Below are 21,158 nucleotides of genomic sequence, written 5' to 3'. Positions count from 1 at the left end.
ATATGTATATATTAGAACCAATGTCGTTCTTAAAAACTAACATGAAATTGTCAGGGACATTCAGCTATATACAAAGACGAGACAGACAAAGTAATAATTCTATATTAACGTGGCCTACATATTGACGCAATGATCGAACTAACTGACATGTTCTGATTCAGATCCCCTGCAGTTCATGCCAATTAGAACAATAGCAATGCTGAGTCCTCCCCACCCTACTGAGCACAAATTCAGCTGCTCTCCAGTTCTGTTCTGCATGTTTTTTCATTGCAATTGAGCTCGGAGCTGGAGATGATCTCCATACAGTTCTGTGTTAACTAGCCCGCACTTGCGTGCTAATTTACGGGTTGTGGCAAATGCTTTTCTATAGTTCATATACATGACGGCAACCTGTTACCGAGGAACCTGAGAGGTTTAAAAGCCTCACGAGCCAGGAAGGACTCGAACCTACAATCTTCTGATGCGAAGTCAGACGCGTTATCCATTACGCCACTGGCCCATAGAACATGCGCTTACACTCCACCACAGAGAGCTCTACACTGCTACCAGTAGTACACTTCCCCATCTAAATTTTCACAGCAAGAAACTTGTGTTTCCTACTATTTTTATCAGGTTTAAAATATCATCTCCTTAAAACAGAAAAAGTGTTGATGTGTCGTGCTGAAATTCCGATTGATTTTGAATTCAAAGAAAAAAGGTTTTCTTCCAAAACACCGTGAAATTCTAACATCTTGCAGACAATAGGTGTATTCCATGTTGAAAAGAGAAGAAAGAAAACCATGGAACCTTTTACAGGTGTGAGGCTTCTTCAGGTGTGAGAAGACCTCATGGCCGAAACGTTGTGTTTCCTTTCTTCTCTTTTCAGCATGCAATAAACCTATTACTTGTTCCTTTGCAGCCGAGGCATGGTGACGTAGCTACCCAGCTGAACATCTTGCAGACTCTACAGTACTTCTCTCCTGTAGAAGTAAAGCAGGGCTTGCTGGGTGAGCTTTTGCTCCGGTAAATTAGGTCACGTGTCATGTTAAATCACTTCTTCTAAACACAACATTTGCTGGTGCTAGCTTTCCCCATGAAAAGAGACATTTCCCTTACAGTACATGACATATCGTTTTTTTTTTCTATCAATAAGTATAGAAATAAAACAAAAGAAAAAATGTTGTCGCCAAAGAATGCAGCTCTGTCGCCTTGGGGAGGTGTCAAGGGCATTGAGCTCCATGAGAAGTGTCAAATAAATGCCATTTCTCATCATTTCTCTTGGCGTCAGTTCTGCTATTAAATGGGAAAAAGACAACGGGCTCAGAGATTATGTTAAGTGCACACCGAGCGCAGATGTGTCCAAGTGTCTGTAAAAGTGCGGTGCTCCCTAGTGGCTTAAAGTGCCTGCCTAGTAAGCAGGCGATCCTGGGTCTGAATACCAGCTGTGCCTCTCTCCGTGTCTTGTTGTGCCAAATGTATCATTTCAGACAAACATGTACAGCTTTGTTCAGTTTAATGCAAGAATGCATTTCCTTTCTGGAATAACTTGTTTCTGAAGAAATCCATACATTTTGTGAAAGATGAAATCAATTTCTTGGTTGTCAGTGAAAAAATATTGCTGGCTACAAGAAGCGCAAACGATTGTTTTCTTTGACCATAAACCTGCAAATGTAGGGAGCACAAGCGGCCGTCAGTCTCTGTGGAGCAATCGGTTAGTGCATTTGGCTGTTAACTGAAAGGTTGGTGGTTCAAGCCCCTCTGGTATGGGTGTCTCAGTTTTTCCAATGTAAACATCATCACCATCGCTAAAGAAGATGGCGCAGAAGGCTCCACAGCCAAAACGTTGTGCTTCTTTTTTTCTCTTTTCAGCATGGAGTAAACCTTTGCTTTATCCTTTGCAGCCTAAGCATGCTGATGCAGCTACCTTTCTCTTAACGCGCCTCAATCATTATTCACCAAAACGATCAGCAGAATAAGTCGCCTTTGTGGTGATGTCACTCCTCTGCTTCACAAATGTCCTTAGTGACGGGCCATTTCTTTCTGCCATTTTTTTTCCGGAGCGGTTATTGATTGCTCCATCATTTCCCTCTTACTTTCCATCACTAGATTGAAAAAAAAAACAGAAACAGGCTGACAGGACGACAATCAAATTGCAAAAACTCATCAAAGCACTCGATAGAGTATTGGAATCCACAAGTAGCTACGAGCAACTTTGTCTTGGCTTGCATGAATGTCGGAAAATGTCAAAAAGAAAAAGATGGTGGCTTTTTCATATTCGTTCTTTTATTTTTAGCTCGTTGGCTCTTCTGTCCATTGTCCTCCTGCCTGGCTCTTGACCTGTGACTGTTTGAACGCACACAGTAGACTTTCATGCGGGGGATTTGTCCTGAGCCTCTGTGAAAGACCCACCCACCCCCATAAATAACTGCTCTAGAAACACATGAATGCAAAACTAAACCACAGCTTAAAGAGGAGCTTGTCATGACCGCCAGGCAGTTAAGACCAACTCTTAAGCGATCTAATCAGCACCAGCAGTGGGTGATTATTAACAAACCCTGCCGCACGAGTTAACCCACCTGCACACACTCCACCGTGCGGTACACAGTGCTATTTTTACCATCTTTACCTGCTTCCCGCTGCTCGGTATTGAGTCTATGCCTTGAGAGCTCTACCTGGCGTTTTTTCCATTACCTCGTTTATTCTGGATATTGGACTCCCCTTCTGCCTTTTTGACTTTGGACCTCGCCTCTCACCTCGGACTGTTTGCCACCAGTGTTCTCCCTGGATTACGACTTACCTTACGCCTCTTGACCACGAAACAAAGCAAAGCAGAGCAAAACAAAACGGAAAAACGAAAACCCTCACATCCCGCACTTGCATATAACGCCGTTACGTGCCCAAGCGGTATTGTACGTCATCCTAGCACTGCACCCCGGGGCGTACGGTATATGGGAACGAGCACACGCCACGAATCGTCTCGAATCACTCCCTACAGCTGTAAGGTGCCTTGAAGCGTGCACCCCCAACTTTCTTCTTTGCCCATCTGTGAAAGGTAAACTCTTGAGCAAACTCTGAACCAGCTCTAAGGAAACTAACCCAATTTAGACGTTACTTTGACTCATCTTTTTACGCTCAGTGCTGGATTGCTCAAACTCCAGCTAGGGTTAGGGTTAGCATTCCCACGCTACTTAGACACTTTGTTTACGCTCAGTGCTGGATTTTGGGAACTTCAGGACGAATGGGAATTTTCTCCTATCTGTCAATTCTGTTTTGTTTTGGGGACTCTTGGCTGCCTATGTTGTACAGTGCAGCGTGAAGGAAACATTTTCCAAAACTGTGTCAGCTCAAAAGTTGTAAGAAAACCTCTCCAGCTGCTTTAACTCTCTTCATTTTTGTCATTTAATGTGACACTCGATATATAACTGGAGCCTCACATATGCAAATGGTGAGGCTCCAGTTCGACACCCAGTTCGACACCACTTTACAGTATATGACAAAAGCATGGCAGACTGTGCCGGACCGGCAGATAACTTCCGCTTATTTTTACCATATTAAACATTGGAAATCCTCCCACTTGCATTTGTGACACTTGATTTTGGCTCCACCTAAGACACTCTTAAATCTTCAAACACTTTTCTCTTCTCCCGCAACACACTTGTCTGTCGGCACTATGTGGCAGCGTTGCATGACAACCCCTCTCACCACGGAAAGGAACCTAACAGCTTTGGTAAGAGAGTAGAATTACCTGAAGAACTGCTTTCCATGGAAGCAGGACCAAGCGATGTAGCATTTTTATAGTACCAGGAAAGGAGAAACTGCACTTCGCCTTTGCCGCACAGGCACAAGGCAACGTGCGGCAGACGCCATAGTCGGCAGGATTCGAACCTGAGCGGGGAGTCCCCAATGGATTTCAAGTCTATCGCCTTAACTACTCGGCCATAACTACAGCGAGCTCGCCGCCGCCGCATTCCTCCTATAATCTAACACGGAGTGCGAGGTGGCTGCAGAAACTTTTTTTAAGTCGCTCTCCGTTAAAAAAAAAAAACCTTTCACAAGATACATGCCGGCAGACAGACACGCCTCAGAGGGTTTAAGGCTGGCTTCACGTTCAAATGATAAAGTCTCCCCGTCCTGATGTCAAAATGCAACTTTGGCAGACAGAAAAAACATCAACAAACCAAAAATGTGGACAAGGATTTTACAAGCTGCACCACACTGCACTTTCAAAAGCATTTACATTCGTGTTAGACGGAGGAATTGTCTTTGTTTTGCGCGTTTACGAACGCCATGGAAAACGAAACAAAACAAAAGCCCTCAGCTCCTGCACGTGATTATAATGCCGTTACGTGTTGAAGCAGGAATTTACGTCATCCTACCACTGCAACACGGGGAATAGAGGGAAATGAAAACACGCTACGAATCGTCTCAATCACTCCCTAGAGTCGTAAGGCACATTGAAGGGTGCACCCCCATCATTAATCGTTGGGCCTCTGTGAAAGGAAAGCTGTTGAGCAGTCTTTGAAACAGCTCGGATGAAACACTTGATTGCTTCCATGTGCATCTGGAGCCCACTTCTTATTTTCACTTCACGCCGCCCCAAACCATTTCTAAAACAGGAGATTCGCGTTTGGGAATGCGCCCTGCCCTACAAATAAAACAGGTCTACGGGTCTGAAACCTGCTCCACGGAAAACAGTTCTGTTGCGCTTTTGATCAAAGGGAGATTCTCTGTTCTTACTTTTTGATGACATAACACCCAAAGGGGCCTCTTTGGAGCTGGATTCCAACCAGCATCCTAAAGTTTCTTGGCGGTATCCTTTACAGTCCTCTGTTCGGTCGACAAGGAACAGAAGGGGGCAGCTTTCCTCACACATACAGTGCAATGTACTGTAGTGTTCCCCTTCATTGAATTCGCAGTTCTGCATCAGACCTCTAACTCGTTTCCTTAGCTTGGATTTAAGCCACGAAGCAGGCTTCTACTGTATAAACGTCTAGAGGAATCACAAACTATTTGAGAGGCCATCATCCCAGGGGGAACTGACAAAGTCTATCCCTTTGATCTATCCCTAAACACCTAGCGCAGTCTCTCGAGAGACTGTCAAAAATCGCTTTCTCCGTTTGTGCTGCAAGTAAGTGAAAACGCAGTCTCAAACCAGAGCCACTTGGCAGCAGCGGCACGTAAATACTGTTACTGCCACTGCTCGATACCGACGTTAGCCTACTATACCATGTTCAGCCACCGCTAGAAAATGCACGGCTCTAGTACTGGAGCAAACAAAAGGAGGGCCAACGTCGAACAGGCACACGTGTCAGACATAGAGAGCGACGAGAATGGGATTCGAACCCATGCGTGCAGAGCACAACGGATTAGCAGTCCATCGCCTTAACCACTCGGCCACCTCGTCGACGAAACTGGGCTGTCCAGACATGGGTTGGCGCGCTAAAGATGATCTTTTTCTTTTTTTTCCCTCGTACTCGAGGGTCCTTTTCCTGTTCCACATGCGATTTCAACATTTTCCTTGGGAGATGTCAAGCCAGCAAGCCACTGCTGTGGTTCAGTGGCCAGTGTGGAGTTCAGTGGCCCTGTTGTACACAGAAAGCACATTGAGCTCCTTGGACATGAAAAGTTCCAGATAAAAGCCATTTGTCATCCTTTCTCTTGGTGTCGATGTTGCTATTGTATGTAAAGGTGGCAACTTGCTCAGCGAGCAGGCGGAGCACACACCGAATGCAGATGTGTCTGAGTGGTGTGTCCAAGTGGCTGCAAAAGGACAACACTCCCAGGGCGCCGTGGCTTAGTTGGTTAAAGTGCTTGTCTCCTTAAACAGGAGATGCTGGGTCCGAATCCCAGTGGTGCCTTCTTCGTTCTGTCTTCTCGAACTGAACTGGTCCTTACAGACAACCGCCTACCGCTAGACTTAATTAAATGCAAGTATTCATTTCCTGTCTTTAACGCGACTTGTTTTTCTTAAAATGGATGCAACTTGCAAAACATGAAATACAAACCTCGCTAATCAGCGCTCGAGGCTGGCAAAAAAAAAAGAAGTCAGCAATGTTTTTTTCTTTAACCTTAAGCCTGCTAATGGAGAAGAACCTAGTCGCCATATCACATACATCCGTTTCAACGATAAGAAGGTAACAACTATCCTCACTCCAGAGTAAATCTCACGTTTAGGGCATATTTTTTTCCACTTTACCATGAGTCGGGCTCAGCTGCACAGAGGCGAGAGCAGAGCAATGAGGTCACGGGGACAGGGGAGTCACACGCTGGCGGTTTGAACACGCGGAAGATCACTGAGAGATCCACAGTATGTGGACCCTCCGTGCGCCATCATTCCACACTCCAGACTCTGAATCCTGCCATCCGAGTTAAGATCTCGGCGGAACCTGAGGCGCAGTTCTTTCTTAAAACGTAATCTGGTGAGCATTTCTAGAATCGTACTTGTATAGATGCAGCCTTTAATGTGTTGCTAGGTTAAAATTTATGACTTCTTGAACTTCAGTAGGCAACTGCCCTCTTGATTTCGGATTTAATTTCTTTATTACAGGGGCGCTTTTATGATGACAGAGTCATGTTCAGGTACTTTGCTTGATGGAGGAAGCTCATTTCGGACTCTGTGATCTGCTCACCTGGAAAGGTCTGCTGTACTACTACAAGAGAGAAGTAGAGTGTGGAGGAAGGGACAATTTTATGATGCTTTGGAAGGTAATGTTTTTTTTTCTTTGAAATCGAAATGAATCAGAATATCAGTGCAAAAGACAAACTTTTGGTTTGGTTTAAAGAGATATGGTTTTAAAACAGACAAAATGTAGAAAACAGGTGTTTCTCACTTTTGGAAAAGAATGGACCAGGGGTAATATTTTACTAGTTGCAGTGCTAAGCTCACTGGGTTACAGTCCTGTAGTGTCACACCAGGGCCAGTGGTGCAATGGATAATGTGTCTGACTATGGATTAGGAGTTTGGAGGTTCGACTCCTGCCTGGCGCTGGTTGTTTTTAAACACATCAGCCTACTCCCTAAGTGCCTGTCGTAAGAGGCGACTAAAAGGGTTGTGTCAGGAAGGGCATCTGACGTAAAACCATCTTGCCAAAACCATGGTTGCAAAGAACACAAACCACATACCGGATCGGCCGGGGCCCGGGTTAACAACGTCCGCCATTAGTGCTGTGTCCCAACAGGGTACTAATGGAAATTATGCTACTGTGGGGAAAACTGTAGAGTGGGGGCTACAGAAAAGAAACAAGGTGAAGGGGCCTGGAAGGAATGTTAAGTCAATGAGAGTGGGGAGTTGGAATGTTGGCACCATGACAGGGAGAGGGAGAGAATTGGTTGAAACTATGGCAAGGAGAAAAGTGGAGATCTTGTGTGTGCAAGTAACCAAGTGGAAAGGAAACAGCTCAAGACACCTAGGAGAGGGATACATGATTCTATATGCTGGAAAGAGTACCAAAATGAATGGAGTGGGTGTGATAGTGTGCAAAGACCTAGCAGACAAGATAGTGAGGGTGGTTAGACACTCAGACAGGATTATCAATGTACAGGTGGCTTTTGAGAGTGGGTTATGGAATATCATCTCTGTATATGCACCACAGGTAGGAAGACCACAGGAGGAAAAGGAGAGCTTTTTGGAAGATCTCGAAGAAGTGATTAGCAGAATCCCAGGAAATGAAATGGTGGTAATTGGAGGAGACTTCAATGCACATTTAGGAGAGAAATGCCCAGATTATCCAGATGAACATGGTCAGAGAGGGCTAGGAGAGAGAAATGAAGAAGGAGGAAGGCTACTAGAGACACTCCAAGCTCTTGAATTGTTTGCAGTGAACACAGGGTTCACGAAGAATTATGAGCAAAAGGTGACATACAGGAGTGGAGGCCATGATACCCAAATAGATTACATATTAGTGAGAAGAATTGATAGAGCGAAAGTCCAAGATGCTAAAGTCCTGCCCTATGAGGCTGTTACCAGACAACACAGGCTACTGGTGATGGACATCACAATATTGAAGGAGCGAAGAATAAGGCAGAGGAAACACCCAGCACGAACAAAAGTGTGGAAACTGAGAGAAAACAAAGTAGATTTCAACAGGCTGGTGAAAGAAATGAAAAACAACACAGAGGAAACAGAGGAGCCTTCAGTTGAAGAAGAGTGGACTGAGATGAGCCACATCCTAGAAGAGGCTGCTACCAGGGTTTGTGGAAAGACAAGAGGAGGCAGACCGAGGGAAAATGAAGAGTGGTGGTGGGATATGGAAGTTCAGGAAACACTGAAGGAAAAGAAAAAAGCATACAAGGCACTGAAAGATGGCACTGGAGAATTACAAGAATATAAGAGACTAAAGAAGGTAGCAAAAAGAAGTGTAGCAAGAGCAAAGGAAAGAGCCTGGAAAGAATGGAATGAGAAACTTGAAACAAAGGAAGGAGAGGACCAAATCTACAAGATTGCTAAACATAGAGCGAGACAGAAAAAAGATATTATCCGGGTGGCGGGACTCAAGGATGGAGAAGGCAGAGTCTTGATTAAAGAAGAACAGATCAAGCAAAGATGGCTGGAGTACTTCAAAAATCTGTTAAATGTAGAAAATGAGAGGGAGAACCTAGTGGAGGCAGACGTAGTGTGTGGACCAATCCAAGAAATTTCAGTAAAGGAAGTGACAGAAGCTATCAAAGAGATGAAAGTGGGCAAAGCAACTGGACCATCAGGAATAGCAGCAGAACACTTTAAGAACCTCGATGAAGAGGGGATTCAGTGGCTGACGAGATTGCTAAACAATATTGCAAAGGAAGAGAGAATTCCAGAAGAATGGACAAAAAGCAGTATGGTTACCATCTACAAGGAGAAAGGAGACCCAATGGAGTGTTAAAACTATAGAGGAATAAAACTTCTGGAACATGGATTGAAAATCCTGGAAAAAATTCTGGACAAGAGACTCAGGAAGATAATCAGGATCCACAACTCACAATTTGGATTCTCAGTGGGGAAAAGCACAACAGATGCCATTTTTGTGATGAGACAGTTACAGGAGAAGACACTAGAGAAAGGGAAAAAGCTGTATGTGGCCTTTCTGGACTTGGAGAAGGCATATGACCGTGTGCCCAGAGAGGTGGTGTATTGGTGCTTGAGGAAGAAAGGAGTACCAGAAAGCATGGTGAAGTTAGTTCAAGCAACCTATAGAGATGCAACTACGAAGATGATAACACAACAGGGAGAGACAAAAGAGTTTGAAATCACAGTTGGAGTACACCAAGGATCAGCACTAAGTTCTTTCCTTTTCATAAACATTATTGACACACTGACAGAGGAGGTAAGAACAGAAGTGCCTTGGGAACTCATCTTTGCTGATGATGTGGCACTGATGGCAGACTCAGAAGTAGAACTACGGGAGAAAGTGTTCAAATGGCAGAGGAGTCTGGAAAAGGGTGGACTGAAAATGAATGCACAAAAATCTGAAATAATGGTAATGGAGAGAAGAGGAGATACTATGACCAATGTTGAGGAGACAAATGGAGGAAAACTGAAACAAGTTGATGACTTTAAATACCTTGGATCAAAACTGGTAAAGGGAGGAGAAACACTGGAGGCAGTAAAACAAAGAGTGAAAGCTGGATGGAACAAGTGGAGAGAGATAACTGGAATAATCTGTGACAGGAAAATTCCCAGAAAGTTAAAGTGCAAAATGTACAAGACTGTGATTAGACCTGTACTACTATATGGAGCTGAATGCTTGGCAGTTGGAAAGAGGGAAGAGAACTTGATGAGAAGAACTGAAATGAGGATGTTGAGATGGATTCTGCAGATTTCAATGAAGGATAAGATCAGAAATGAAGAAATCCGTAGACAATGTAGGGTGGTGGATGTGGTTGAGAAGATGCGAGAGGCGAGGTTACGGTGGTATGGACATATCATGAGGAGGGACTTTGAGGAAGTAACAAAGAGGGTAATGGAATTTGAGGTGGAAGGTAACAATGGAAGAGGCAGGCCTAGAAAGAGATGGATAGATTGTGTGAGAAAAGATATGGAGGTATGTGAAGTGAGTGAGGAAGATGTGCTCGACAGAGACAAATGGAGAAGAGCAACCAAAGCAGCTGACCCCAGGACAGCCTGGGACTAAGGCTGTGAAAAAGAAGAAGAAGAAGAAGAAGAGCCTACTCCCTAAGTAGCCTGTGCTACTTACTGCATTGTAAGAGCGATTGTGAGCGGTTTTGTTTTCTCTCTTTGACCAGCCCAGCTGCGCCCCACCCGAAGGCAGGGAAGCACAAAAATTGTATGGAACTCATTCATGCTCATTCATGCTCCTCTCCATGGAAATCTTTAGTAAAAGGCAAAAGATTTGTACGAGATGAAGAGAAACCAGAGTGCGTGGCTGGACAGCTGCAGGAGCCCAGGCCGCCTTCAAGTCCTCTGCCCTGCCAGTCGTGGTTGTCAATGCACCTGGCCTTACAAACGAGCCAGTGGCTCTCAGCTTACCTGGCAGGGGAGATACCTTGATCAGCCTGTAGTTGGATTGTTTTCTTGTTTTGTGGAAGCAGTGTTTGTTTTGCAGTTTGAGATGGCAACCTTTGGATCCCGCAAGAATGCTGTACGTTTTGAGCTTTTGGATGACCTCTTCATGGATCGTATGCAGTTCAGCAGAAAAGTGTTACAGAAGGAACTTGGCTTTGAACCTCGGCACTTGGATTTCATCTTCGCTCTCCCAGGTCAGAAAGAATTTGAGGTTGTTTTTGCTACCTATTCTCTGTTTGAACAATGTGTGGATGTGTTTGAGGCAAAAAGAGGGAAAGTTCCTGCCCTTGAGAAGATCAACTTGCAGCCTCTGACACAGAGAGAGAGGAAAACGGTGCATGTTGTTATGTTCTCGGAAATGGCAAAGACGGAGGACATTCACACCTGGCTTAAGCAGTACTGCACCGTCCACCATGGAACTGAGGTTAGAGATGTTGACGGTATAAAAACAGGAGCAAGGAAATTCGAGGTTCGCTTGCTACCGGACAATGTAAATGGAGGCTTAAGGCACCTGCCCTCTACAATCCAGCTGGGCGCCTGCAATGGCTATGTTTTTTATGTGGGACAACCAAAGGTGTGTCGGCGCTGTGGTGCTGTGGGACACAGTGGGTGGGTGCTGTGCAGGAGCCCAGGCCGCCTTCAAGGCCTCTGCCCTGCCGGTCGTGGTTGGCAATACACCTGGCCTTACAAACGAGCCAGTGGGGCCCGTTCAGCTCCGGGCTCATCGCCTGCGGCTCACGGCTTGCGAGCGTGCCCAATCCGTGCGATAACTCGGAAAACACCCGGCCACACTGTGCCGGAAACGACGCACTCTGGGAAGCCGCTATGCAAAGCGAGGTCCCAAGATCCCCTGCGGCCGGACACTTCCCGCCCCCCAAAGAAAAGAGCGCCAATCAGACGGCCGGAGACCGAGGACTCGCGGAGCAGACTGCCACAATCGCCATAACAAGACCGATTGCGAGCGTTTTTGTTTTCTCTCTTTGACCAGCCAGGCTGCGCCCCACCCGAAGGCAGGGAAGCACAAAAATTGCATGGAACTCGTTCATGCTCCTCTCCACGGAAATCTTTAGTAAAAGGCGAAAGATTTGTACGAGATGAAGAGAAACCAGAGTGCGTGGCTGCACAGCTTCAGGAGCCCAGGCCACCTTCAAAGCCTCTGCCCTGCCGGTCGTGGTTGGCAATACACCTGGCCTTACAAACGAGCCAGTGGGGCCCGTTCAGCTCCGGGCTCATCGCCTGCGGCTCACGGCTTGCGAGCGTGCCGAATCCGTGCGATAACTCGGAAAACACCCGGCCACACTGTGCCGGAAATGACGCACTCTGGGAAGCCACTATGCAAAGCGAGGTCCCAAGATCCCCTGCGGCCGGACACTTCCCGCCCCCCAAAGAAAAGAGCGACAATCAGACGGCCGGAGACCGAGGACTCGCGGAGCAGACTGCCACAATCGCCATAACAAGACCGATTGCGAGCGTTTTTGTTTTCTCTCTTTGACCAGCCAGGCTGCGCCCCACCCGAAGGCAGGGAAGCACAAAAATTGCATGGAACTCATTCATGCTCCTCTCCACGGAAATCTTTAGTAAAAGGCGAAAGATTTGTACGAGATGAAGAGAAACCAGAGTGCGTGGCTGCACAGCTGCAGGAGCCCAGGCCGCCTTCAAGGCCTCTGCCCTGCCGGTCGTGGTTGGCAATACACCTGGCCTTACAAACGAGCCAGTGGGGCCCGTTCAGCTCCGGGCTCATCGCCTGCGGCTCACGGCTTGCGAGCGTGCCCAATCCGTGCGATAACTCGGAAAACACCCGGCCACACTGTGCCGGAAACGACGCACTCTGGGAAGCCGCTATGCAAAGCGAGGTCCCAAGATCCCCTGCGGCCGGACACTTCCCGCCCCCCAAAGAAAAGAGCGCCAATCAGACGGCCGGAGACCGAGGACTCGCGGAGCAGACTGCCACAATCGCCATAACAAGACCGATTGCGAGCGTTTTTGTTTTCTCTCTTTGACCAGCCAGGCTGCGCCCCACCCGAAGGCAGGGAAGCACAAAAATTGCATGGAACTCGTTCATGCTCCTCTCCACGGAAATCTTTAGTAAAAGGCGAAAGATTTGTACGAGATGAAGAGAAACCAGAGTGCGTGGCTGCACAGCTTCAGGAGCCCAGGCCACCTTCAAAGCCTCTGCCCTGCCGGTCGTGGTTGGCAATACACCTGGCCTTACAAACGAGCCAGTGGGGCCCGTTCAGCTCCGGGCTCATCGCCTGCGGCTCACGGCTTGCGAGCGTGCCGAATCCGTGCGATAACTCGGAAAACACCCGGCCACACTGTGCCGGAAATGACGCACTCTGGGAAGCCACTATGCAAAGCGAGGTCCCAAGATCCCCTGCGGCCGGACACTTCCCGCCCCCCAAAGAAAAGAGCGACAATCAGACGGCCGGAGACCGAGGACTCGCGGAGCAGACTGCCACAATCGCCATAACAAGACCGATTGCGAGCGTTTTTGTTTTCTCTCTTTGACCAGCCAGGCTGCGCCCCACCCGAAGGCAGGGAAGCACAAAAATTGCATGGAACTCATTCATGCTCCTCTCCACGGAAATCTTTAGTAAAAGGCGAAAGATTTGTACGAGATGAAGAGAAACCAGAGTGCGTGGCTGCACAGCTGCAGGAGCCCAGGCCGCCTTCAAGGCCTCTGCCCTGCCGGTCGTGGTTGGCAATACACCTGGCCTTACAAACGAGCCAGTGGGGCCCGTTCAGCTCCGGGCTCATCGCCTGCGGCTCACGGCTTGCGAGCGTGCCCAATCCGTGCGATAACTCGGAAAACACCCGGCCACACTGTGCCGGAAACGACGCACTCTGGGAAGCCGCTATGCAAAGCGAGGTCCCAAGATCCCCTGAGGCCGGACACTTCCCGCCCCCCAAAGAAAAGAGCGCCAATCAGACGGCCGGAGACCGAGGACTCGCGGAGCAGACTGCCACAATCGCCATAACAAGACCGATTGCGAGCGTTTTTGTTTTCTCTCTTTGACCAGCCAGGCTGCGCCCCACCCGAAGGCAGGGAAGCACAAAAATTGCATGGAACTCATTCATGCTCCTCTCCACGGAAATCTTTAGTAAAAGGCGAAAGATTTGTACGAGATGAAGAGAAACCAGAGTGCGTGGCTGCACAGCTGCAGGAGCCCAGGCCGCCTTCAAGGCCTCTGCCCTGCCGGTCGTGGTTGGCAATACACCTGGCCTTACAAACGAGCCAGTGGGGCCCGTTCAGCTCCGGGCTCATCGCCTGCGGCTCACGGCTTGCGAGCGTGCCGAATCCGTGCGATAACTCGGAAAACACCCGGCCACACTGTGCCGGATACGACGCACTCTGGGAAGCCGCTATGCAAAGCGAGGTCCCAAGATCCCCCGCGGCCGGACACTTCCCACCCCCCAAAGAAAAGAGCGCCAATCAGACGGCCGGAGACCGTGGACTCGCGGAGCAGACTGCCACAATCGCCATAACAAGACCGATTGCGAGCGTTTTTGTTTTCTCTCTTTGACCAGCCAGGCTGCGCCCCACCCGAAGGCAGGGAAGCACAAAAATTGCATGGAACGCATTCATGCTCCTCTCCACGGAAATCTTTAGTAAAAGGCGAAAGATTTGTACGAGATGAAGAGAAACCAGAGTGCGTGGCTGCACAGCTGCAGGAGTCCAGGCCACCTTCAAAGCCTCTGCGCTGCCGGTCGTGGTTGGCAATGCACCTGGCCTTACAAACTAGCCAGTGGGGCCCGTTCAGCTCCGGGCTCATCGCCTGCGGCTCACGGCTTGCGAGCGTGACCAATCCGTGCGATAACTCGGAAAACACCCGGCCACACTGTGCCGGAAATGACGCACTCTGGGAAGCCGCTATGCAAAGCGAGGTCCCAAGATCCCCTGCGGCCGGACACTTCCCAACCTCCAAAGAAAAGAGCGCCAATCAGACGGCCGGAGACCGAGGACTCGCGGAGCAGACTGCCACAATCGCCATAACAAGACCGATTGCGAGCGTTTTTGTTTTCTCTCTTTGACCAGCCAGGCTGCGCCCCACCCGAAGGCAGGGAAGCACAAAAATTGCATGGAACGCATTCATGCCCCTCTTCACGGAAATCTTTAGTAAAAGGCGAAAGATTTGTACGAGATGAAGAGAAACCAGAGTGCGTGGCTGCACAGCTGCAGGAGTCCAGGCCACCTTCAAAGCCTCTGCGCTGCCGGTCGTGGTTGGCAATGCACCTGGCCTTACAAACTAGCCAGTGGGGCCCGTTCAGCTCCGGGCTCATCGCTTGCGGCTCACGGCTTGCGAGCGTGACCAATCCGTGCGATAACTCGGAAAACACCCGGCCACACTGTGCCGGAAATGACGCACTCTGGGAAGCCGCTATGCAAAGCGAGGTCCCAAGATCCCCTGCGGCCGGACACTTCCCAACCCCCAAAGAAAAGAGCGCCAATCAGACGGCCGGAGACCGAGGACTCGCGGAGCAGACTGCCACAATCGCCATAACAAGACCGATTGCGAGCGTTTTTGTTTTCTCTCTTTGACCAGCCAGGCTGCGCCCCACCCGAAGGCAGGGAAGCACAAAAATTGCATGGAACTCGTTCATGCTCCTCTCCACGGAAATCTTTAGTAAAAGGCGAAAGATATGTACGAGATGAAGAGAAACCAGAGTGCGTGGCTGCACAGCTGCAGGAGCCCAGGCCGCCTTCAAGGCCTCTGCCCTGCCGGTCGTGGTTGGCAATACACCTGGCCTTACAAACGAGCCAGTGGGGCCCGTTCAGCTCCGGGCTCATCGCCTGCGGCTCACGGCTTGCGAGCGTGCCCAATCCGTGCGATAACTCGGAAAACACCCGGCCACACTGTGCCGGAAACGACGCACTCTGGGAAGCCGCTATGCAAAGCGAGGTCCCAAGATCCCCTGCGGCCGGACACTTCCCGCCCCCCAAAGAAAAGAGCGCCAATCAGACGGCCGGAGACCGAGGACTCGCGGAGCAGACTGCCACAATCGCTATAACAAGACCGATTGCGAGCGTTTTTGTTTTCTCTCTTTGACCAGCCAGGCTGCGCCCCACCCGAAGGCAGGGAAGCACAAAAATTGCATGGAACTCATTCATGCTCCTCTCCACGGAAATCTTTAGTAAAAGGCGAAAGATTTGTATGAGATGAAGAGAAACCAGAGTGCGTGACTGCACAGCTGCAGGAGCCCAGGCCGCCTTCAATGCCTCTGTCCTGCCGGTCGTGGTTGGCAATACACCTGGCCTTACAAACGAGCCAGTGGGGCCCGTTCAGCTCCGGGCTCATCGCCTGCGGCTCACGGCTTGCGAGCGTGCCCAATCCGTGCGATAACTCGGAAAACACCCGGCCACACTGTGCCGGAAACGACGCACTCTGGGAAGCCGCTATGCAAAGCGAGGTCCCAAGATCCCCTGCGGCCGGACACTTCCCGCCCCCCAAAGAAAAGAGCGCCAATCAGACGCCGGAGACCGTGGACTCGCGGAGCAGACTGCCACAATCGCCATAACAAGACCGATTGCGAGCGTTTTTGTTTTCTCTCTTTGACCAGCCAGGCTGCGCCCCACCCGAAGGCAGGGAAGCACAAAAAATGCATGGAACTCATTCATGCTCCTCTCCACGGAAATCTTTAGTAAAAGGCGAAAGATTTGTACGAGATGAAGAGAAACCAGAGTGCGTGGCTGCACAGCTGCAGGAGCCCAGGCCGCCTTCAACGCCTCTGCGCTGCCGGTCGTGGTTGGCAATGCACCTGGCCTTACAAACTAGCCAGTGGGGCCCGTTCAGCTCCGGGCTCATCGCCTGCGGCTCACGGCTTGCGAGCGTGACCAATCCGTGCGATAACTCGGAAAACACCCGGCCACACTGTGCCGGAAACGACGCACTCTGGGAAGCCGCTATGCAAAGCGAGGTCCCAAGATCCCCTGCAGCCGGACACTTCCCAACCCCCAAAGAAAAGAGCGCCAATCAGACGGCCGGAGACCGAGGACTCGCGGAGCAGACTGCCACAATCGCCATAACAAGACCGATTGCGAGCGTTTTTGTTTTCTCTCTTTGACCAGCCAGGCTGCGCCCCACCCGAAGGCAGGGAAGCACAAAAATTGCATGGAACTCATTCATGCTCCTCTCCACGGAAATCTTTAGTAAAAGGCGAAAGATTTGTACGAGATGAAGAGAAACCAGAGTGCGTGGCTGCACAGCTGCAGGAGCCCAGGCCGCCTTCAAGGCCTCTGCCCTGCCGGTCGTGGTTGGCAATACACCTGGCCTTACAAACGAGCCAGTGGGGCCCGTTCAGCTCCGGGCTCATCGCCTGCGGCTCACGGCTTGCGAGCGTGCCCAATCCGTGCGATAACTCGGAAAACACCCAGCCACACTGTGCCGGAAATGACGCACTCTGGGAAGCCGCTATGCAAAGCGAGGTCCCAAGATCCCCTGCGGCCGGACACTTCCCAACCCCCAAAGAAAAGAGCGCCAATCAGACGGCCGGAGACCGAGGACTCGCGGAGCAGACTGCCACAATCGCCATAACAAGACCGATTGCGAGCGTTTTTGTTTTCTCTCTTTGACCAGCCAGGCTGCGCCCCACCAAAAAGCAGGGAAGCACAAAAATTGCATGGAACTCATTCATGCTCCTCTCCACGGAAATCTTTAGTAAAAGGCGAAAGATTTGTACGAGATGAAGAGAAACCAGAGTGCGTGGCTGCACAGCTGCAGGAGCCCAGGCCGCCTTCAAAGCCTCTGCCCTGCCGGTCGTGGTTGGCAATACACCTGGCCTTACAAACGAGCCAGTGGGGCCCGTTCAGCTCCGGGCTCATCGCCTGCGGCTCACGGCTTGCGAGCGTGCCGAATCCATGCGATAACTCGGAAAACACCCGGCCACACTGTGCCGGAAACGACGCACTCTGGGAAGCCGCTATGCAAAGCGAGGTCCCAAGATCCCCTGCGGCCGGACACTTCCCGCCCCCCAAAGAAAAGAGCGCCAATCAGACGCCGGAGACCGTGGACTCGCGGAGCAGACTGCCACAATCGCCATAACAAGACCGATTGCGAGCGTTTTTGTTTTCTCTCTTTGACCAGCCAGGCTGCACCCCACCCGAAGGCAGGGAAGCACAAAAATTGCATGGAACTCATTCATGCTCCTCTCCACGGAAATCTTTAGTAAAAGGCGAAAGATTTGTACGAGATGAAGAAAAACCAGAGTGCGTGGCTGCAAAGCTGCAGGAGCCCAGGCCGCCTTCAAAGCCTCTGCCCTGCCGGTCGTGGTTTGCAATACACCTGGCCTTACAAACGAGCCAGTGGGGCCCGTTTAGCTCCGGGCTCATCGCCTGCGGCTCACGGCTTGCGAGCGTGCCGAATCCGTGCGATAACTCGGAAAACACCCGGCCACACTGTGCCGGAAACGACGCACTCTGGGAAGCCGCTATGCAAAGCGAGGTCCCAAGATCCCCTGCGGCCGGACACTTCCCGCCCCCCAAAGAAAAGAGCGCCAATCAGACGGCCAGAGACCGTGGACTCGCGGAGCAGACTGCCACAATCGCCATAACAAGACCGATTGCGAGCGTTTTTGTTTTCTCTCTTTGACCAGCCAGGCTGCGCCCCACCCGAAGGCAGGGAAGCACAAAAATTGCATGGAACTCGTTCATGCTCCTCTCCACGGAAATCTTTAGTAAAAGGCGAAAGATTTGTACGAGATGAAGAGAAACCAGAGTGCGTGGCTGCACAGCTGCAGGAGCCCAGGCCGCCTTCAAGGCCTCTGCCCTGCCGGTCGTGGTTGGCAATACACCTGGCCTTACAAACGAGCCAGTGGGGCCCGTTCAGCTCCGGGCTCATCGCCTGCGGCTCACGGCTTGCGAGCGTGCCCAATCCGTGCGATAACTCGGAAAACACCCGGCCACACTGTGCCGGAAACGACGCACTCTGGGAAGCCGCTATGCAAAGCGAGGTCCCAAGATCCCCTGCGGCCGGACACTTCCCGCCCCCCAAAGAAAAGAGCGCCAATCAGACGGCCGGAGACCGAGGACTCGCGGAGCAGACTGCCACAATCGCTATAACAAGACCGATTGCGAGCGTTTTTGTTTTCTCTCTTTGACCAGCCAGGCTGCGCCCCACCCGAAGGCAGGGAAGCACAAAAATTGCATGGAACTCATTCATGCTCCTCTCCACGGAAATCTTTAGTAAAAGGCGAAAGATTTGTATGAGATGAAGAGAAACCAGAGTGCGTGACTGCACAGCTGCAGGAGCCCAGGCCGCCTTCAATGCCTCTGTCCTGCCGGTCGTGGTTGGCAATACACCTGGCCTTACAAACGAGCCAGTGGGGCCCGTTCAGCTCCGGGCTCATCGCCTGCGGCTCACGGCTTGCGAGCGTGCCCAATCCGTGCGATAACTCGGAAAACACCCGGCCACACTGTGCCGGAAACGACGCACTCTGGGAAGCCGCTATGCAAAGCGAGGTCCCAAGATCCCCTGCGGCCGGACACTTCCCGCCCCCCAAAGAAAAGAGCGCCAATCAGACGCCGGAGACCGTGGACTCGCGGAGCAGACTGCCACAATCGCCATAACAAGACCGATTGCGAGCGTTTTTGTTTTCTCTCTTTGACCAGCCAGGCTGCGCCCCACCCGAAGGCAGGGAAGCACAAAAAATGCATGGAACTCATTCATGCTCCTCTCCACGGAAATCTTTAGTAAAAGGCGAAAGATTTGTACGAGATGAAGAGAAACCAGAATGCGTGGCTGCACAGCTGCAGGAGCCCAGGCCGCCTTCAACGCCTCTGCGCTGCCGGTCGTGGTTGGCAATGCACCTGGCCTTACAAACTAGCCAGTGGGGCCCGTTCAGCTCCGGGCTCATCGCCTGCGGCTCACGGCTTACGAGCGTGACCAATCCGTGCGATAACTCGGAAAACACCCGGCCACACTGTGCCGGAAACGACGCACTCTGGGAAGCCGCTATGCAAAGCGAGGTCCCAAGATCCCCTGCAGCCGGACACTTCCCAACCCCCAAAGAAAAGAGCGCCAATCAGACGGCCGGAGACCGAGGACTCGCGGAGCAGACTGCCACAATCGCCATAACAAGACCGATTGCGAGCGTTTTTGTTTTCTCTCTTTGACCAGCCAGGCTGCGCCCCACCCGAAGGCAGGGAAGCACAAAAATTGCATGGAACTCATTCATGCTCCTCTCCACGGAAATCTTTAATAAAAGGCGAAAGATTTGTACGAGATGAAGAGAAACCAGAGTGCGTGGCTGCACAGCTGCAGGAGCCCAGGCCGCCTTCAAGGCCTCTGCCCTGCCGGTCGTGGTTGGCAATACACCTGGCCTTACAAACGAGCCAGTGGGGCCCGTTCAGCTCCGGGCTCATCGCCTGCGGCTCACGGCTTGCGAGCGTGCCCAATCCGTGCGATAACTCGGAAAACACCCAGCCACACTGTGCCGGAAATGACGCACTCTGGGAAGCCGCTATGCAAAGCGAGGTCCCAAGATCCCCTGCGGCCGGACACTTCCCAACCCCCAAAGAAAAGAGCGCCAATCAGACGGCCGGAGACCGAGGACTCGCGGAGCAGACTGCCACAATCGCCATAACAAGACCGATTGCGAGCGTTTTTGTTTTCTCTCTTTGACCAGCCAGGCTGCGCCCCACCAAAAAGCAGGGAAGCACAAAAATTGCATGGAACTCATTCATGCTCCTCTCCACGGAAATCTTTAGTAAAAGGCGAAAGATTTGTACGAGATGAAGAGAAACCAGAGTGCGTGGCTGCACAGCTGCAGGAGCCCAGGCCGCCTTCAAAGCCTCTGCGTTGCCGGTCGTGGTTGGCAATGCACCTGGCCTTACAAACTAGCCAGTGGGGCCCGTTCAGCTCCGGGCTCATCGCCTGCGGCTCACGGCTTGCGAGCGTGACCAATCCGTGCGATAACTCGGAAAACACCCGGCCACACTGTGCCGGAAACGACGCACTCTGGGAAGCCGCTATGCAAAGCGAGGTCCCAAGATCCCCTGCGGCCGGACACTTCCCGCCCCCCAAAGAAAAGAACGCCAATCAGACGGCCGGACCCAACAACCTTGGCGTTATTAGCACCACGCTCTAACCAACTGAGCTAACTGGCCTCGCAACAGTGCCCCTCTCAGTGCTGCAAAAAATCGAACTCAGGGAATTTCTTTTGTCCTCTTTTGAATAGAAAGCCGTGTAATTCGGTGTACGGGCTTTCTTGTGCACTTTCATGGTTCTTGTAACCAAAATCCTACACTGGCCTGAAATGCCCCCCATTTCACAGCATTTTTCAGCTGATTTAAAATGTACCTAAAGGAGAAGCATTTTTGAAGACCATCAATTACCAAGAGCTTTTGTCAAAGGTTTTGGTGGTCATTTTTAATGACCACAGAGCGCTGTGACCTCGGTTTTACATCTCATCCAAAAGACAGCGCCCTCTTACAACACAGCATCTCCGTCACTATACTGGGGCATTGGGACCCGCACAGACCTCAGGGTGAGCGCCCCCCCGCCGGCACCATTAACACCGCTTCCAGCTGGAAGCTTTGTTTTTCCCTGTAGCTCACCCTCATCCGGGTACTGACCTAGCTCACACCCGCTTAGCTTCAGTGGGTTTTCAGTTGCGAGTTGCAAAAGCCACTGCATTGGCTGGGAATCAAAACCAAGCCTCCCGCGTGGCAGGCGAGAATTCT

General features: G+C 50.9%; 20 non-coding genes and 1 pseudogene across 20 annotated transcripts; all 21 read right to left on the bottom strand.

Moving 5' to 3' along the window:
* Nucleotides 1-426: 426 nt before the first annotated feature.
* Nucleotides 427-499, bottom strand: trnar-ucg (transfer RNA arginine (anticodon UCG)). Its single transcript has one exon. It is a non-coding gene; the product is annotated as a tRNA-Arg (tRNA).
* A 4,802-nt stretch (nucleotides 500-5,301) lies between these two features.
* Nucleotides 5,302-5,383, bottom strand: trnas-gcu (transfer RNA serine (anticodon GCU)). Its single transcript has one exon. It is a non-coding gene; the product is annotated as a tRNA-Ser (tRNA).
* Nucleotides 5,384-10,209: 4,826 nt separating this feature from the next.
* LOC138226401 (U5 spliceosomal RNA) lies at nucleotides 10,210-10,336 on the bottom strand (annotated as a pseudogene).
* Nucleotides 10,337-11,477: 1,141 nt separating this feature from the next.
* On the bottom strand, nucleotides 11,478-11,594 carry LOC138226388 (U5 spliceosomal RNA). Its single transcript, XR_011184525.1, has one exon. It is a non-coding gene; the product is annotated as a U5 spliceosomal RNA (small nuclear RNA).
* A 391-nt stretch (nucleotides 11,595-11,985) lies between these two features.
* On the bottom strand, nucleotides 11,986-12,102 carry LOC138226384 (U5 spliceosomal RNA). Its single transcript, XR_011184521.1, has one exon. It is a non-coding gene; the product is annotated as a U5 spliceosomal RNA (small nuclear RNA).
* Nucleotides 12,103-12,493: 391 nt separating this feature from the next.
* On the bottom strand, nucleotides 12,494-12,610 carry LOC138226387 (U5 spliceosomal RNA). The gene has a single exon (XR_011184524.1). It is a non-coding gene; the product is annotated as a U5 spliceosomal RNA (small nuclear RNA).
* A 391-nt stretch (nucleotides 12,611-13,001) lies between these two features.
* LOC138226383 (U5 spliceosomal RNA) lies at nucleotides 13,002-13,118 on the bottom strand. Its single transcript, XR_011184520.1, has one exon. It is a non-coding gene; the product is annotated as a U5 spliceosomal RNA (small nuclear RNA).
* A 391-nt stretch (nucleotides 13,119-13,509) lies between these two features.
* Nucleotides 13,510-13,626, bottom strand: LOC138226382 (U5 spliceosomal RNA). The gene has a single exon (XR_011184519.1). It is a non-coding gene; the product is annotated as a U5 spliceosomal RNA (small nuclear RNA).
* A 391-nt stretch (nucleotides 13,627-14,017) lies between these two features.
* On the bottom strand, nucleotides 14,018-14,134 carry LOC138226396 (U5 spliceosomal RNA). The gene has a single exon (XR_011184533.1). It is a non-coding gene; the product is annotated as a U5 spliceosomal RNA (small nuclear RNA).
* A 391-nt stretch (nucleotides 14,135-14,525) lies between these two features.
* Nucleotides 14,526-14,642, bottom strand: LOC138226400 (U5 spliceosomal RNA). Its single transcript, XR_011184537.1, has one exon. It is a non-coding gene; the product is annotated as a U5 spliceosomal RNA (small nuclear RNA).
* A 391-nt stretch (nucleotides 14,643-15,033) lies between these two features.
* LOC138226399 (U5 spliceosomal RNA) lies at nucleotides 15,034-15,150 on the bottom strand. The gene has a single exon (XR_011184536.1). It is a non-coding gene; the product is annotated as a U5 spliceosomal RNA (small nuclear RNA).
* Nucleotides 15,151-15,541: 391 nt separating this feature from the next.
* On the bottom strand, nucleotides 15,542-15,658 carry LOC138226392 (U5 spliceosomal RNA). Its single transcript, XR_011184529.1, has one exon. It is a non-coding gene; the product is annotated as a U5 spliceosomal RNA (small nuclear RNA).
* Nucleotides 15,659-16,048: 390 nt separating this feature from the next.
* On the bottom strand, nucleotides 16,049-16,165 carry LOC138226390 (U5 spliceosomal RNA). The gene has a single exon (XR_011184527.1). It is a non-coding gene; the product is annotated as a U5 spliceosomal RNA (small nuclear RNA).
* Nucleotides 16,166-16,556: 391 nt separating this feature from the next.
* Nucleotides 16,557-16,673, bottom strand: LOC138226381 (U5 spliceosomal RNA). Its single transcript, XR_011184518.1, has one exon. It is a non-coding gene; the product is annotated as a U5 spliceosomal RNA (small nuclear RNA).
* Nucleotides 16,674-17,064: 391 nt separating this feature from the next.
* Nucleotides 17,065-17,181, bottom strand: LOC138226380 (U5 spliceosomal RNA). Its single transcript, XR_011184517.1, has one exon. It is a non-coding gene; the product is annotated as a U5 spliceosomal RNA (small nuclear RNA).
* Nucleotides 17,182-17,571: 390 nt separating this feature from the next.
* LOC138226395 (U5 spliceosomal RNA) lies at nucleotides 17,572-17,688 on the bottom strand. The gene has a single exon (XR_011184532.1). It is a non-coding gene; the product is annotated as a U5 spliceosomal RNA (small nuclear RNA).
* Nucleotides 17,689-18,079: 391 nt separating this feature from the next.
* LOC138226386 (U5 spliceosomal RNA) lies at nucleotides 18,080-18,196 on the bottom strand. The gene has a single exon (XR_011184523.1). It is a non-coding gene; the product is annotated as a U5 spliceosomal RNA (small nuclear RNA).
* A 391-nt stretch (nucleotides 18,197-18,587) lies between these two features.
* Nucleotides 18,588-18,704, bottom strand: LOC138226391 (U5 spliceosomal RNA). The gene has a single exon (XR_011184528.1). It is a non-coding gene; the product is annotated as a U5 spliceosomal RNA (small nuclear RNA).
* A 390-nt stretch (nucleotides 18,705-19,094) lies between these two features.
* LOC138226397 (U5 spliceosomal RNA) lies at nucleotides 19,095-19,211 on the bottom strand. The gene has a single exon (XR_011184534.1). It is a non-coding gene; the product is annotated as a U5 spliceosomal RNA (small nuclear RNA).
* Nucleotides 19,212-19,602: 391 nt separating this feature from the next.
* On the bottom strand, nucleotides 19,603-19,719 carry LOC138226398 (U5 spliceosomal RNA). The gene has a single exon (XR_011184535.1). It is a non-coding gene; the product is annotated as a U5 spliceosomal RNA (small nuclear RNA).
* A 391-nt stretch (nucleotides 19,720-20,110) lies between these two features.
* Nucleotides 20,111-20,227, bottom strand: LOC138226379 (U5 spliceosomal RNA). Its single transcript, XR_011184516.1, has one exon. It is a non-coding gene; the product is annotated as a U5 spliceosomal RNA (small nuclear RNA).
* Between the last annotated feature and the right edge of the window lie 931 nt (nucleotides 20,228-21,158).

This window comes from Lepisosteus oculatus, unplaced genomic scaffold (genome assembly GCF_040954835.1).
Source record: "Lepisosteus oculatus isolate fLepOcu1 unplaced genomic scaffold, fLepOcu1.hap2 HAP2_SCAFFOLD_136, whole genome shotgun sequence".
NCBI classification, from domain to species: Eukaryota; Metazoa; Chordata; class Actinopteri; order Semionotiformes; family Lepisosteidae; genus Lepisosteus; species Lepisosteus oculatus.
This window is presented reverse-complemented; position numbering and strand designations above follow the sequence as displayed.